Source organism: Xiphophorus couchianus, chromosome 7 (assembly GCF_001444195.1).
Source record: "Xiphophorus couchianus chromosome 7, X_couchianus-1.0, whole genome shotgun sequence".
In the NCBI taxonomy this organism is placed as follows: domain Eukaryota; kingdom Metazoa; phylum Chordata; class Actinopteri; order Cyprinodontiformes; family Poeciliidae; genus Xiphophorus; species Xiphophorus couchianus.
In genome coordinates, this window is record NC_040234.1 from 25,099,997 (window position 1) to 25,114,700 (window position 14,704).

The following is a 14,704-nucleotide window of genomic DNA, read 5'->3' on the forward strand; positions in this document are numbered from 1 at the left end:
GGTGCACTTTTTACTGTAATTCTCACGTCAATGTTCTTGTTGTTATGACTATGATTTATGATAATTATGAAGATGATGACGTAGCAATTAATGAAATTTCCAACAACATGAAACTGCCTATTTATGCCGATTTAGTAGGTTGGGTCTCTCATTTTTTACACACTGTCATTTTAGTTCGTTTTTTGACGTAGCCTATGTCAAGGATATTTGTTTTATGTTGTATTCCTATATCGTTTAGGAAAAAGAGCATGCGCACAGTGCAGATGAAAAAAATGATAAAAATATGGTAAATAAAAATAACAATAACATTTGTTGAAAAAACTGGCTATAAAAATGATTGTTTTCTGGATTGTTCTCTGAGCCAGTGAGAATGATAGTTTAAATAACTTGGTCAAATCTTTAAATGTCTCATTTTGATGTCAACTAGAATTCTCATTTCTTTTTTTCTCCATTATTCAGCCTGTATAATGATTATGTATCTAATCTTTAAATCCCAGTCTCATTTCCCTGTCCTTATTTGTTGTTTCAGTCCCAATAATCTAAACACATTTTGTTAAATGGCAAAAAGTTAACACTGAACCTAAATCTACTCTAACTTTCTTCACCTTTATCGGAGCCCATTCCCACTCAACACACACAAAATCACAATTCATCGAGGCATCATTTAATTAATGGTCTGGTCCCCACCCCCTCTTACACTATTATAGGCCTCTATCAGACCTCTATCATTAAAATGCCTCCCATCATCATTGCTATGACAACTTGAGGTCAGATGGTTTCCATATGCAAGGATCAAACACATGGAATACAAATATTTATCCGTTGATGGAGAATAATTTTGTACAATTTTGGACTGATACTTTTCACTCATTTCACCAAGCACCAGATATTTGTCTTATCCAATCAGGTTTTGTTATTTATTTATGGTAGCAATACTGTTTTATTTTATAGAGCATAGAGAGAAAGTAATTTGTTTTGCATAATTTCATTGATTTACATATTGTCCCCACAAATTTACACAGAAAAGATTTCTATCATGTTCAATATTGTTCAGTGTTTGAAATATTTATCCTGCATGTAAAATTCATATAAAAAGGGTAAAAATCATCCATCCATCCATTTTGTGATTCCTGGTTGTTCTGGGTTGTTTTGAGGTGAACTCGCAGCCAATCACAGACCCAACACTGACCTACAAGACTGAATGCCAAATTCATTTATCAGCAGTGAGAAATCAAACCAATAAAACGTTTCAAACAAACATTTCAACTAAAATAGTAAACTATCTTCAGTGGGTCATCGCTGGGTCATGGTAGTGAGTGAGTGACTGCTCATACCATGAGTGAGCAGATAAGTCAGTCTGAAAACTGTATGAAAAGAAATTGTAAATCACCAATTTAAAAATCCCTCCATTGCAAAGTAATATTCAAAAATTAGTTCTCTATATTTGCATCTAAAATTATTTAAAAATATACAACCTAGATACTATTTGCAGGAAACCAAATAGAACAACAACATAAATTACAACTCTGTACTCAAATTTATAAGCAAAATACCAATTTTAATGACTATTATTATCTAGATGATTCATCCATTTATTACAAAGCTGTGATTGTTAGTATTTGGTAGAACATTCTGATGCTGCTGTAACAATCTGTACATATGATTTATAGCCAAACCCCTGCTGTTGGTAGAGTGGACAATGGCTTGCAGTTAATTTATGTCTTGAGTGTGTGTGCTGTTTTCAGATCCCATCAAACATTTTCAATAGAGACTATACTGCCCACTATGGTATCTCCCTCTACATCCTCTGAAACCAAGTTCTGTAGGACTTTGAGTTAAACTTGGGATTGTTATCCTGTTCGAAGGTCCAATAAGAAAAAGCTTCCTGGCAGATGTTGTGACTTTTTCTTCTAGAATTTCCTGATGCTCAGTTGAATCCTTCTTTGCCCCCAAACCCTGCATGTTTCCTGTGCCAGAAAGCAGACCCAGAGCATCACCTAGTCACTGTTAAGCCTCACTCTATGAACAGAGCTTTCTTTTCATCATATGTTTCATTCTTTCACTTCATGCATATATGGACTTTAAAGAATTAATCCACAATGCTCCTCAGATAGTGCCTCTACTTTAGGATTATTTTTATAGCCTTGAGTAAATTGGAGCTGACATTTCCTGTGCTACTGGGTCAACAGTGGTGTGGTTCCTGGAGTTCAACACACCACATAAAACTCTTCAGCATTGGTATGTGCCTCACAGTGAAACCAGAAAGCTCAGTTACTAAGTCTGGCTCTATATCTTTTCACAGTCTAAGGTTAGTTGGCCAGCTGCATCCTTAAAGATCTGGTGAAAACTGTTGAAAACTTTTGAGACTTCTGTTTTCTAAGTAGCGTATTGCCACTGCTCCTTTAAACTTGGAAATTATGCTTTTAACCATCTAGGATTATTGAGAATACTTGCTATCATTTGTGTCACTTTCCATGTTTGTTGAAGACAATAAGCTCGTCCCTTAACTTTCAGGACTATTTCCTGAACTTAGTCATATTTCAAACATGCAGTAGAAGTATGTGTATCTTTTCAGGTTTGTTCACTCTGGGTATTTGGGCTGTAGTTCATATTATGAGCTTGATTACATTAACCTCACTTAATTCTTTTGGTTTAGTGATGACAACTTACTTTTTGTGTTGAATTAACTTAAAAGTTTAACATTTTTAACTTTAAAAAAAACTTTTTACTTTGACTTTAGTTGAAACAATTAAGTTCAATTCTGCGTTTGTATCCTACATCTGACGTCATGACAAAAGGGACATTCTGTACCAACCGGGGTGCTGTGGTGGCACAGGGGTAGAGCACCACCCTCAAAAGGAGGCCTTAGTCTTCGATTTGGCTGTTGCAGGTTCGATTCCAGGCCTGCTGGCCTTTGCTGAATGTCTTCCCCCTTTTTCATTACCCACTTTCCTGTCTAACTAGTCTCAAATAAAGACTGCCTGAGCCCAAAAAATACTTTAAAATGATCCTTTAAGTAAGTCTTGGGTAAGGCTGACTTAAATTTGTCAAGTTAAACCAATTTAATAAATTAAGTCAGATAAACTTACCAACTGAAGCAATTTAATTAAGTTGGTTTAACTATTTTCTTTTTTCAGTGCATTGGAGGTGTTCTGTCGCAAGCACAGCTGATGTAACCAAATGTTTACAAATGTGTGCTCTCATGTAGACTTAGATGGTTGAATGATTTGGAGACTGAAGTTGTCATTGCAAGAGGATTTTAGTGTTGACGTTTAAAAAAATCAATACAAGCAATACAGTATTACAAAGACTTTTCCAAACAGTTTCAGTAATTGGTTTATTGGAATTAGTTGAAGATGTTTAAATCTGTCCTAATTTGCAGTGGTTGTTAAATTAATCTAGGTGCAATTTAATCACTATAGGATTCAGCTTAAGCTCAACGTTTGCCCCAGACAAGTAGCTTCCTCTGGCTGTATTCTACTGCCATGCAATCCAATCAACTATTTTTATTGCCAATGTTATGAGAACAACAAAAGAAACAGTTTGGCACTTGTCAGTAGCAACATGAGAAATTACAATAAGGAAAGAAATTACAATAAGGAATAAGCACCAGAGTCAGATTGCAACAGTAAATTTAAAGATAAAGAGCTGACTGCTATGTTCAGAACCATCTTTGCTCCTTACTGCTTGTGGATAAAGACTTTTACTTGATCTTGTAGATTTTGTCTTGAGTGATCTGAAGCATCTTTTGGAAGGAAGAAGGAGGAGTGTCTAGAGTGCAAGAGGTCATTCATGATCATACTGGCCTTCTGCTTAGGTATGTTCATGGAGATTTTTTTGGAGGCAGGTAGTACGATCCCAGTCACTTGCTCTACTGTCCTCACCACTCGTTGGAGGTTCTTCCTGTCCTTCACATTACAAGAAGTGAACCACACAGTGCTGTAGTAGGTCAAGACGCTTCCGATGGTGGAGTGGTAGGAGTTGACCAACAGATTACGGGAGGCGTTGGCCTACTGTAGATTCCAATAGAATATAGAAGAATGTACAATGTTTGCTGTGCCTTCCTCACCAGTTGAGAGATGTTTGTGGACCAGATGAGGTTGGTGGAGATGTGGAGTCTTAGGAATTCTCTGGAGCAGCATGATATGTGTAGGCCTCTATGGTGAGCTAGTCATAGTAGGCCAAAAGCTGGCTCAAAGTATCAGGCAAAGTGTTGTCTGTGACAATGTGTGAGCAGCTAGTGAATGTTGTAATTCATTAGCAGATTTTGATGCCTCTCTGCAGGGACTGACATGCATCAATATAAGCTCAATCTCCCCAACAGAAAGCAGCACAGGGTGCTCTAAGCAGGGCAGGCGCCTTATTGTTAAACCAGAGTTGGCTGGGAACATGTTAACAGTCTTTATTGTGGTAACAAAAATGCAATCTAGCAGAGTAGAGTGGATGTGTATCTTTTCAGGTTTATCTTCTCTGCAAATATTATCCAGTTATTAGTGTCAATGCATTTCTGTAGTGCTGCAGTGGCTTCCTCAATTAACAACCAAACTGTTTTAAGTGTTGGTCTTACAGATGAGAGTTCATACATATGAGGGATTGAGGACAGAGAAAGATGATCTAAAAGCCCAAGATGGGGCAGAGGGTAGCCTCGCATACCTTAGTGTAAGCCAGCAGCAGAGCTGTAGAGTAACTGACAAAAGTCTCTTGGCAAGTAGAAATGTCTACACTGTATCATGAGATATTCAGTGTCTGGACAGCAGTACATGCCTTTTAATGTGGCATTAGTTTACAAGTTGTTATTTACGTACACAAAGGCCTCCTCCACATTTCTTACTTGACTGTTGTCCTACTTGTTTTGAAGGAAGCATGTCTCACTTGTCTGGTCGTGTAAAGTTTATTGAGGAGTCTGATATCATGATGACTGTGGGGGAATTTTTCTGCCATAATCCAAGAGCACACATTTTCAGTCTGAAAGCAGGATTTCATGTCTTTTGTTCTCAAAACTTATAATACTTTGCATTTTTATTTTGAAAGCAGGACTTCATGTCTCTCTTCTCAAAACTTGCAATAATTGCACTCAAAACGTCTCCTTGCGCTCAGACTTAGTCTCTGCTCAGAGCAAATCTTCACTTGTAAAACTCTTTGCTCGTTTGGTGAAATCTTCCTGCAAAAATCCAAGAGCACACATTTTTAGTTTGAAAACAGGATTTCATGTCTTTTGTTCTCAAAACGTATAATACTTTTGCTTACATTTTCATTTTAAAAGTAGGAATTAATGTCTTTCTTCTCAAAACTTGTAATGCTTGTACTCAAAACTTCTCTTCACGCTCAGACTTACTCTCTGCTTGCTTATGAAACATAGAACTGCCTTTTGGCACAGTTGCCTGGCAACCTCTCAGCCAGTAGTGTTGTACTGGGTGCGTTTGTTTCCTTCTAGAGGGTGTGCCTGTGTGGCTACTATCGATTGTAGCAACATGTGCCACCCATTGGATTTAGGGAGAAACCTAAATCTCCCTAAATTTAGGTTTAGCTTTCTGCTGTCAGCTTTCTGCTCTGTGATACACTAAACATTTGCCACTAGTGTGCTACTAATCTCTAACAGCTACTGATCTTAGGCAGGATTTTGTTCACCCAACTAAAAACAACATATTCACGACACGATAGATAGATAGATAGATAGATAGATAGATAGATAGATAGATAGATAGATAGATAGATAGATAGATAGATAGATAGATAGATAGATAGATACAGTGGTGTGAAAAAGTGTTTGCCCCCTTCCTCATTTCCTGTTTTTCTGCATGTTTGTCACACTTAAGTGTTTCGGAACATCAAACCAATTTAAAAAATAGTCAAGGACAACACAAGTAAACACAAAATGCAATTTGTAAATGAAGGTGTTTAGTATTAAAGGAGAAAAAAAATCCAAACCATCATGGCCCTGTGTGAAAAAGTGATTGCCCCCCTCGTTAAAATAGATTATAACTGTGGTTTTTAACACCCAAGTTCAATTTCTCTAGCCACACCCAGGCCTGATTATTGCCACACCTGTTTTCAATCAAGACATGACTTAAATAAGAGCTGCCTGACACAGTAAAGTCCACCAAAAGATCCTTAAAAGCTACACATCATGCCGAGATTCAAAGAAATTCAGGAACAATTGAGAAAGACAGTAATTAAGATCTATCAGTCTGGAAAGGGTTATAAAGCCATTTCCATAGCTTTGGGAATCCAGCGAACCACAGTGAGAGCCATTATCCACAAATGGCGAAGACATGGAACAGTGGTGAACCTTCCCAGGAGTGGCCAGCCGCCCAAAATCACCCCAAGAGCGCAGCGACGACTCATCCAAGAGGTCACAAAAGACCCCAAAACAACGTCCAAAGAACTGTAGGCCTCACTTGCCTCAGTTAAGGTCAGCGTCCATGCCTCCACCATCAGAAAAAGACTGGGCAAAAATGGCCTGCATGGCAGAGTTCCAAGAAGAAAACCACTGCTGAGCAAAAAAACATTAGAGCTCGTCTCAATTTTTCCAAAACACATCTTGATGATCCCCAAGTCTTTTGGGAAAATATTCTGTGGACCGATGAGACAAAAGTGGAACTCTTTGGAAGGTGTGTGTCCCATTGCGTCTGGCGTAAAAGGAACACTGCATTTCAGAAAAAGAACATTATACCAACAGTAAAATATGGTGGTGGTAGTGTGATGGTCTGGGGCTGTTTTGCTGCGTCAGGACCTGAAAGACTTGCTGTGATAAATGGAACTATGAATTCTGCTGTCTACCAAAGGATCCTGAAGGAGAATGTCCGACCATCTGTTTGTGAACTCAAGCTGAAACGAACTTGGGTTCTGCAGCAGGACAATGATCCTAAACACACCAGCAAGTCCACCACTGAATGGCTGAAGAAAAACAAAATGAAGACTTTGGAGTGGCCTAGCCAAAGTCCTGACCTGAATCCTATTGAGATGTTGTGGTATGACCTTAAAAAGGCTGTTCATGCTCGAAAACCCTGCAATGTAATTGAATTAGAACAATTCTGCAAAGATGAGTGGGCCAAAATTCCTCCAGAACGCTGTAAAAGACTCATTGCAAGTTATCGCAAACGCTTGGTTGCAGTTGTTGCTGCTAAAGGTGGCCCAACCAGTTATTAGGTGTAGGGGGGCAATCACTTTTTCACACAGGGCCATGATGGTTTGGATTTTTTTTCTCCTTTAATACTAAACACCTTCATTTACAAATTGCATTTTGTGTTTACTTGTGTTGTTCTTGACTATTTTTTAAATTGGTTTGATGTTCCGAAACACTTAAGTGTGACAAACATGCAGAAAAACAGGAAATGAGGAAGGGGGCAAACACTTTTTCACACCACTGTAGATAGATAGATAGATAGATAGATAGATAGAAGTAAAATAAAAATGTAATCAAAATTGTTAAAAGTTTTCAGAGCAAATCACCTACAATTCTTCATTTAGACTGACCATGTGTGCTCTTGGATTATGGCAGAAAAATTCCCCCATAGGTGACACAGTAATCCAAGAAGTGTGAAGTAATCTGCAGTTGTAATTCATCAATCTTATTGCTGAGTGACCAGGTTATGTTGAGGAAAAGGCTGGGAACAGCTAGTTTGTAGGGATTAGCCTAGTCTAATCCTAAACCCTCTCTATGATCTCTTAATGCATATTTAGAAAGTAGTAAGAGAAGCTCAGTGAGGGAAGATTTTGTCCTCCAGCAGCCTGGGCCTACATCAGTCTGTCTACAAAGATAGGTCAGGAAAACCTAAGCTTGAAGGAAGGTTTTAAGCCTAGTCTTAAACGTCAGCATGGTGTCTGCCACCTGGGCTACAACTGGGAGTTGGTTCAACAAAAGAGGACTTCAGCAGCTAAACGATCTGCCTCACATCTTAGTCTTTGAAACTCTATGAACCCTTAGCAAATCTGCAGCCTGAATGAAGTGCTCTGTTGGGAACAGAGGTGGGACCAAGTCACTGTTTTGCAAGTCTTAAGTCTTTGTCCTCAAGTCAAGTCAAGTCTCAAGTCAAGACAGGCAAAAGTCGAGTTAAATCTCAAGTAGGGAGCTTGGAATTTAAAGTCCTTTCGGGTCGTTTTATTTTTTTAAACAATGTTACAATTATGCTAAATGTAAATAATAGACCATGTGTTCTTTTTAAAATCAAACATGCAATGCACTCACTGCAAATAAAGCCCAGTGGTTTTGAATTTGGATGTGATGGTAAAATAAATATCTCAGTCCAAGTGGGGTTAAATCTACAGCCAAATTCACATCTCAGTATTGCTAAAAACATGTTTTGTGAATCATGTGTTATGTGAATCAAACTTGCCAGAATCACTAACCAAGACACAAAATAACATGTTGCATTACCATCCAGAAACACTCAGAACTACCCCACTACGTTACGTTCAGGATCCTTACGTTTGTACAATTTTTTACTTTTACAGCAATTTCTGAAGAACAGCAAAATTATTGGATTTTGATTTGTTTTTCTAGCAAAATATACAACTTGGAAATGGGTTCTGTGCAGCGTCCATCACACTGCCATTTGAAGAGTTATAACTGAAAAAACAATAGACTTAATGCACTGACTGCAGTAAACGATCTATTTATTGTCAATATAATTTCCCAACACAGATGTCTTCAAATACACCCATACCTGTCAAATTTTGGATTTGAGAATATGGGAAATGTCTCTGCTACTGTCAGAGGAGGGGGGTGTAAAACTAACGTAAGAGCCGTGGGGGGAGGAGGGGATATTTATGGGAAAATACTAATGGGAGCAGGGTGGGAAAGGGGTGTAAGAAACCGTAGTTTCCTTTATGAATACACCATCCATCCTGTGATGGAACTGGACCCGGTTCATCATTATGATGGGACAGAGAGGAACTCTCTTCCCTGAGTTCAGGTCCAGAACCTGCTTTCTGATCCGGACCCCGCTCACAATCCAACCAACACGGTGCGCATTAATGTGGATACGTTTGAAGCACCGGGTTTATACAGCATGGCTAAACATAGCAGACAAGTGAAAGGTAAGCGGTATCACCAACGTAACCCAGACTTGCTAACACGATGTTAGCTAGTTAGTTGTCTCAGTAAAAGAAATTTAATGCTTATTTCTTTGTGAAACTTCAAATGCCGAACAGTTGGAAGTTGTTGTATCTCCTTCTGAGATCCTGGTCTTGCAGGTTTTGCATGTTTCACTCCGTTTCTAATTGGATATTTCATGATTGATGTACCCAAAAGAAATTACTCACAGGAGCATATCTGCTTTGAACGTTTTTTCGTCTCTCGTTTTCCCCCTGTTGTTATTTTTAAATCCTGTTAATTTGATTGGTTTGGTTGTGCTGCAGCTTACGCATTATACAGGTCAATTTTTATCATTACATTATGGAAAATAATGAACTTCATTACAATATGCTAATATTTTGAGCTGGACCTCTACATACGGAGTGTGGAAAAACAGAGGGACGATCTGCACCTGTTAATACAGAATGAGTGAAATGAATTAATGGGGCCATTTTATAAATAATGTGTTTTAAATTTTAAAACTTATGTAAAATATCAAGTCAAGTCAAGTCCCAAGTCAATGGTGTGAAAGTCAAAGTCAAGTCCGAGTCTTTGAGCATTTTTTCAAGTCAAGTCTCAAGTCTTGATTTTAATAAATCGAGTCTCACTCGAGTCCGAGTCATGTGACACGAGTCCCCACTTCTGGTTGGGAACATGTGGAACAAACAGATTTCTGATATGTGAGCTATTATTTTAATATTGAATTTTCATATTTTTTCTGGATTAAAAAGGGAGCCTAGGATGCCGAAAGTGTGGCTATATGACATATTTTGTAAATTTTCATCAGTCAGTCCCTGCTGCAGCTTTTTTAGATACGCTGAAGGCTTTTAATTGCAATACTTGAACTTCCTGAATTTTTGGCAATACTGGCCAAGGTGAAAAATGTATTTATTTATTTATTTATTTTGCATGTATTATAACAAAGAGTAAAATGAAATAAAATTGATTGGCATGCCAATAGGTTATGCTTGGTATTACTCCCTTAAACCTTCACCTCCGGAAAATACAATAGAAAAACGTAACGCGTAACGTAACTGCATGTTAAGGGGATAACAAACTTAAAATAATGTCTGGCACAGAATAAATGGTTTAAACTTACTGGTTTTGCACTGAAGTTCAAGTTTTGTTCTGCATTTTAGTTAAAGCTCTCTGCTGTAAAGCAGCTGGTGGGACTTGCTCTGTCAGTCTGACTCTACAAATATTTCTTTGAATTTTATGCAGTTTTGAAGCAAGATACTTTGACAGGATGAAATATGGTTTTATATATCCCTGTGCAGTACAAAAATATTCTATGCAATTATAAGCTGATTTCATAGTGCAAGAGTTGACACTAACAAAAATTTACAACTTACTGCAAAAAGCTTTACAATAAAGATTAATCCATATTAGTTGGCACAAACCTAAAATCACTGTAGATATAGCAAGAAAATTGTTGAAAAGTAATTTTTCATGTATTAATGTTATGTGCTATTTTATTCAAGAAAATCAGCAAGTAAGCCTGTTCTGGGATAGACTGGTAGATGGAATGGGGGTAGTGGGTAGAGCAGGACTGTGCCTCTAACTTGCACCACGGGAGGTCCAATTTAAATTTTGTGGGTATGTGCTGCCCAGTACTACAAAGGGCATTTCGGAAGTGACATTCATCTCTTGAATTTGCATATGTGGAATGTGGATTTGTGACTCCTGTGTAGTTTTCCATGGTATCGGAAGTAGGAAATAGTTTGATCAATTATTTTAAAAAATGCTTTGGCAGAAAAATGGGAGACAGTGGAATTTGGGTAAAATATCAATTTTAATTGCATTAAACTTCTACCAATAATTGAGAGAGGTAAGCTTCTACATCTTTCAGGTTCCATTTCCATTTTAGACATTAAAGCAAGAAATTATATGAGAAAAGACAGCTTAAGGACCTGGTTACATTGATCCATAGACTTAAATCCAGACGGACTCAATTTAACAGGGAAGAGCTTTACTGCTGCAGCATTTATAGAATAGCTTTCACTTTTGGCAATGTTTACTCTGTAGCCTGAGAATGAGCCAAATCTCTGAAAACCAAATAAAATTCATAGTATGGAGAGAGTCGTATCTGAGATGTAAAGCAACATGTCATCAGCAAATAAAGAAATAACTGGTGTTAGCACCGGTTGGGATGTGTACAGCTGTCACCAGGGTAACGGCAAACTCACAAGGAAGGTACAAGGGCCAGCATCTAATGGTGATAAATTTGAGGTCGGCTGAGTGGTGTCTGTCAATAACCGTGGCGTTTGTGCACCAATTGTTGTTCACATAGACACAGAGTCCCCTTTTGTGTTCTTCCCAGAGTCATGGCTCCTGTCACATCTGTGTGCTGTGCATCCTGCCAACTCGATAGCCATGTCCGGAATGGTTGAATGAAGCCAGATCTCCGCAAAACACACCAGTTGCCAACTGATGCTTCAACTCATTCGTCTTATTGCAGGCGATCTGGAATTTGAGAGAAAAATGATGGGCAGTGGCAGTTTATGTGGCCCTCTGTCCATAGCTGTGTCAGCCCGGTCGGCATCCCTACCTTTGTTTCTCCTCATGTTGCCTCTTCCGCCCGTTAGCATCGAGAAGTTGTCAGGTCTAAGTCTAACAGTATGTTGTGCATCTGTGTAAAGCCCTCGATTATGCACTAGTCATTCTGTAATCCAATGTGAAACAGATTCTGTCAGCTGCAGGTGATCCTAGACATACTAATAAAACAAAACAACAAAAACACCCTGAAGATGAGAGGAGCTCAAAGCCACTGCCTCTGTGCCCACCCCTATGGGAACCCATTAATTATAAATAATTATAATTATAAACAGTTATTATCAACTAAAATATTTGGTCTTCTATTACCTAAAGAACATTTCTAGGATGAAAGGACTAATGTCCCAGTAAGATCTAAAAAAAACTCATCCATACCTTTATCTAGGTCTCAACACCCCCTGTGTAACTGGCTGCTGGATTTCCTCACAGACAGACCCCAGTCTGTGAAGGTTGGTGAAAATGCTTCAAGGGTTATCTCCCTCAGCAATGGCTCCCCCAGAGCTGTGTACTGGGCTCACTACTCTTCACCCTGATGACCCATGTCTGCCAAGCCAGGTTCAGTACGAATCACGTCATTAAGTATGCAGACGATACGACAGTGGTAGGTCTCATCAGGGACAACAACAAACTGGCCTACAGAGAGGAGGTGAAACATCTGGTGTGATGCAAACCATCTCATCCTGAATGTCAACAAAACAAAAGAAATTGTTGTCAGGAAAAATCAGCCAAGTCACACACTGCTCCTAATCATTGATACTGCAGTGGAACAGGTCAGGAACATTAAATTCCTGGGTTTACAAATCACTGACACTTTGACCTGGTCCCTCCAAATCTTTGGTCTGGTGAAGAAAGCTCAGCAACTTCTGCACTTTTTGCAAACCTTCCCCCTCCCATCCTTACCACTTTCTACAGATAGACAATAGAGAGCATACTGACCAGCAGCAGCATCTCTGCATGGTTTGGAGCATGCAACTCCTTGGACTGGCATTGTGTGGAGAAAGTAGCGAGGACAGCTGAGAGAATCATCAGGACTGAGCTTCCTTCCGTCCTTGACACCGCTCCCAGTCACTGCCTGTCCAGGGTTTGACCAATCACAAAGATCCCTTCCACCCTCAACATGGTCTGTTCTCCCAGCTGCCCTCTGGGAAAAGATTCAGCAGCTTCAAATGCAGAACAGCCAGATACTACAACAGCTTCATCCCTCATGCCATAAGATTACAAAACTCCCATTGGTTGAATCTTTTATTATACTCTAAATATGTATATTGATACATTTATTATTATTACATATTTATTCATTATAATTGGAGCTTTGCAACAAACTGTCTTTCAGCTTGTACATTTTTAAATGTACAATTGAATAACAATAAACTCTGTCTATGTCTATGTCTGTCTTTAGTGTCTTCACAGGTCTACCTAAAAAGTCAGTCAGACTGTTGCAGCAGATCCAGAAGGCTGTTGCTCATGTTTTCACTAAAGCTGGGTAAGCAGAGGACATAACCCCTGCTCTACAGTCCTTCAATGGCTCCTTGTAGCTCAGCAAGTAATGGTTGTTCACATTGAACCAGGAGTGAAAGTTGCAAATCAATAACTCAACGCTAAAACCTTAGTTATTTTGTAGGTTCTTTTCCAGCCTATTGGGAAAAGACGTAACTTTTTTGCCTCCTACTCCTCTTCTGCTCAGGTGGGATCTCTTTACGTAATACAGATGAATAACATGTGAAGGTCTAGAGTAAACCATTTACACCATTTAACAGGGAAGACAGGGATCCTAAAGAGCATCCATCACTATTGTTGATTGAGTATTTTGTCTGTCAACCTCTATATTCTGTGATGACCTTCATTGGGACATGAACACCAAAACAACCGAGATCCTAACAGAACCATTTAAAGATAATCACTTTTCTTCTCTGTACCAACCCAATCATGTCCCTCTCATTTGTGCAGCATAATCTTTCTATTTTTTTTTAAGGTTTGTTGGCTCTAGTGGCCTTTTTTTGAAAGTAGTTTGACAGGAAAGAGAGTAATGAGACGTGGGGGGAAGACATGCAGCAAATGTCGCCAGGCCAGGAGTCGAACCTGCGACCACCGGCACGAGGACTAAGGCCTCAATATGTGGGTTGTGCTTTGCCACTACAGCAACCCCCATCTTTCTATTTTTGACTTGAACAGAATTATGAAAAAAATGTCTCTTCTTCTTGTACTTTATCTTGCTCTAGTGAAATTACACCATAAATTTACCTGAATTCTCATCAATCGCCATGACATTTTTATCCAAGTAAGCACATATGCAGAAACCTACATTAAAATTATGTTGGTTTTTTTTTTGCAAAATGTAATATGTCATGGTGGCCTTGCAAGGACAAAATATCATGTTCCTCCATTGGATTTACTAATATTTGCAGGCTACCACAGACAAAATAGCAAGATTAGATTGAAATGAGATCACATATGTAAGATAAATGTAGCCACCTTAACTTTTTTGTTTTAAACAAACCCTCCAGACAATCTATCCAACCCCACAATCCTTTTGTGAATTTGTTTCAACACCCTGCATCTGCTTAATATTCACTAAGGTTTAAATTATGGCTTGATTGTTGTCACAAAGCCATTAAAGGTTTACACACCAAGAAAAAAAATGCGGACATAAAGAAAAAAAGAAAGCAAGACTGAGGTCTTAAAAAGTAACAATCACAGTCAGGCATAGCTCAGCTCCCAGCTGCGGCCACTCCGCAACAGAATCAACAATTTAACAGTTCACTCTTTACATGAAACTCCTCTCCTTCTCCCTTCTCTCCTGCGTGTGCAAGCACACAATGTCCGTTGACTTTCATCGACAGATATATAGTCTTTGTTCTTTCAATTGTTCATTTCCCTTGGGCCACTTTTCCATTCTCCTTAGTTCAGTATTTCATTTTTATAAATAAAAAAGTAATCTTTGTTTAAGGTTCCTATAATCAGGTTTATAGGACCCTTTACAGATAGTGTGTAGAGAGTAGGCAGACCCAGCAAGTGTTGTGCAGGGTTACTTTCAGAACAAAGTGAAGCAGTCAGGCTCCCAATAAACTTTTTGTG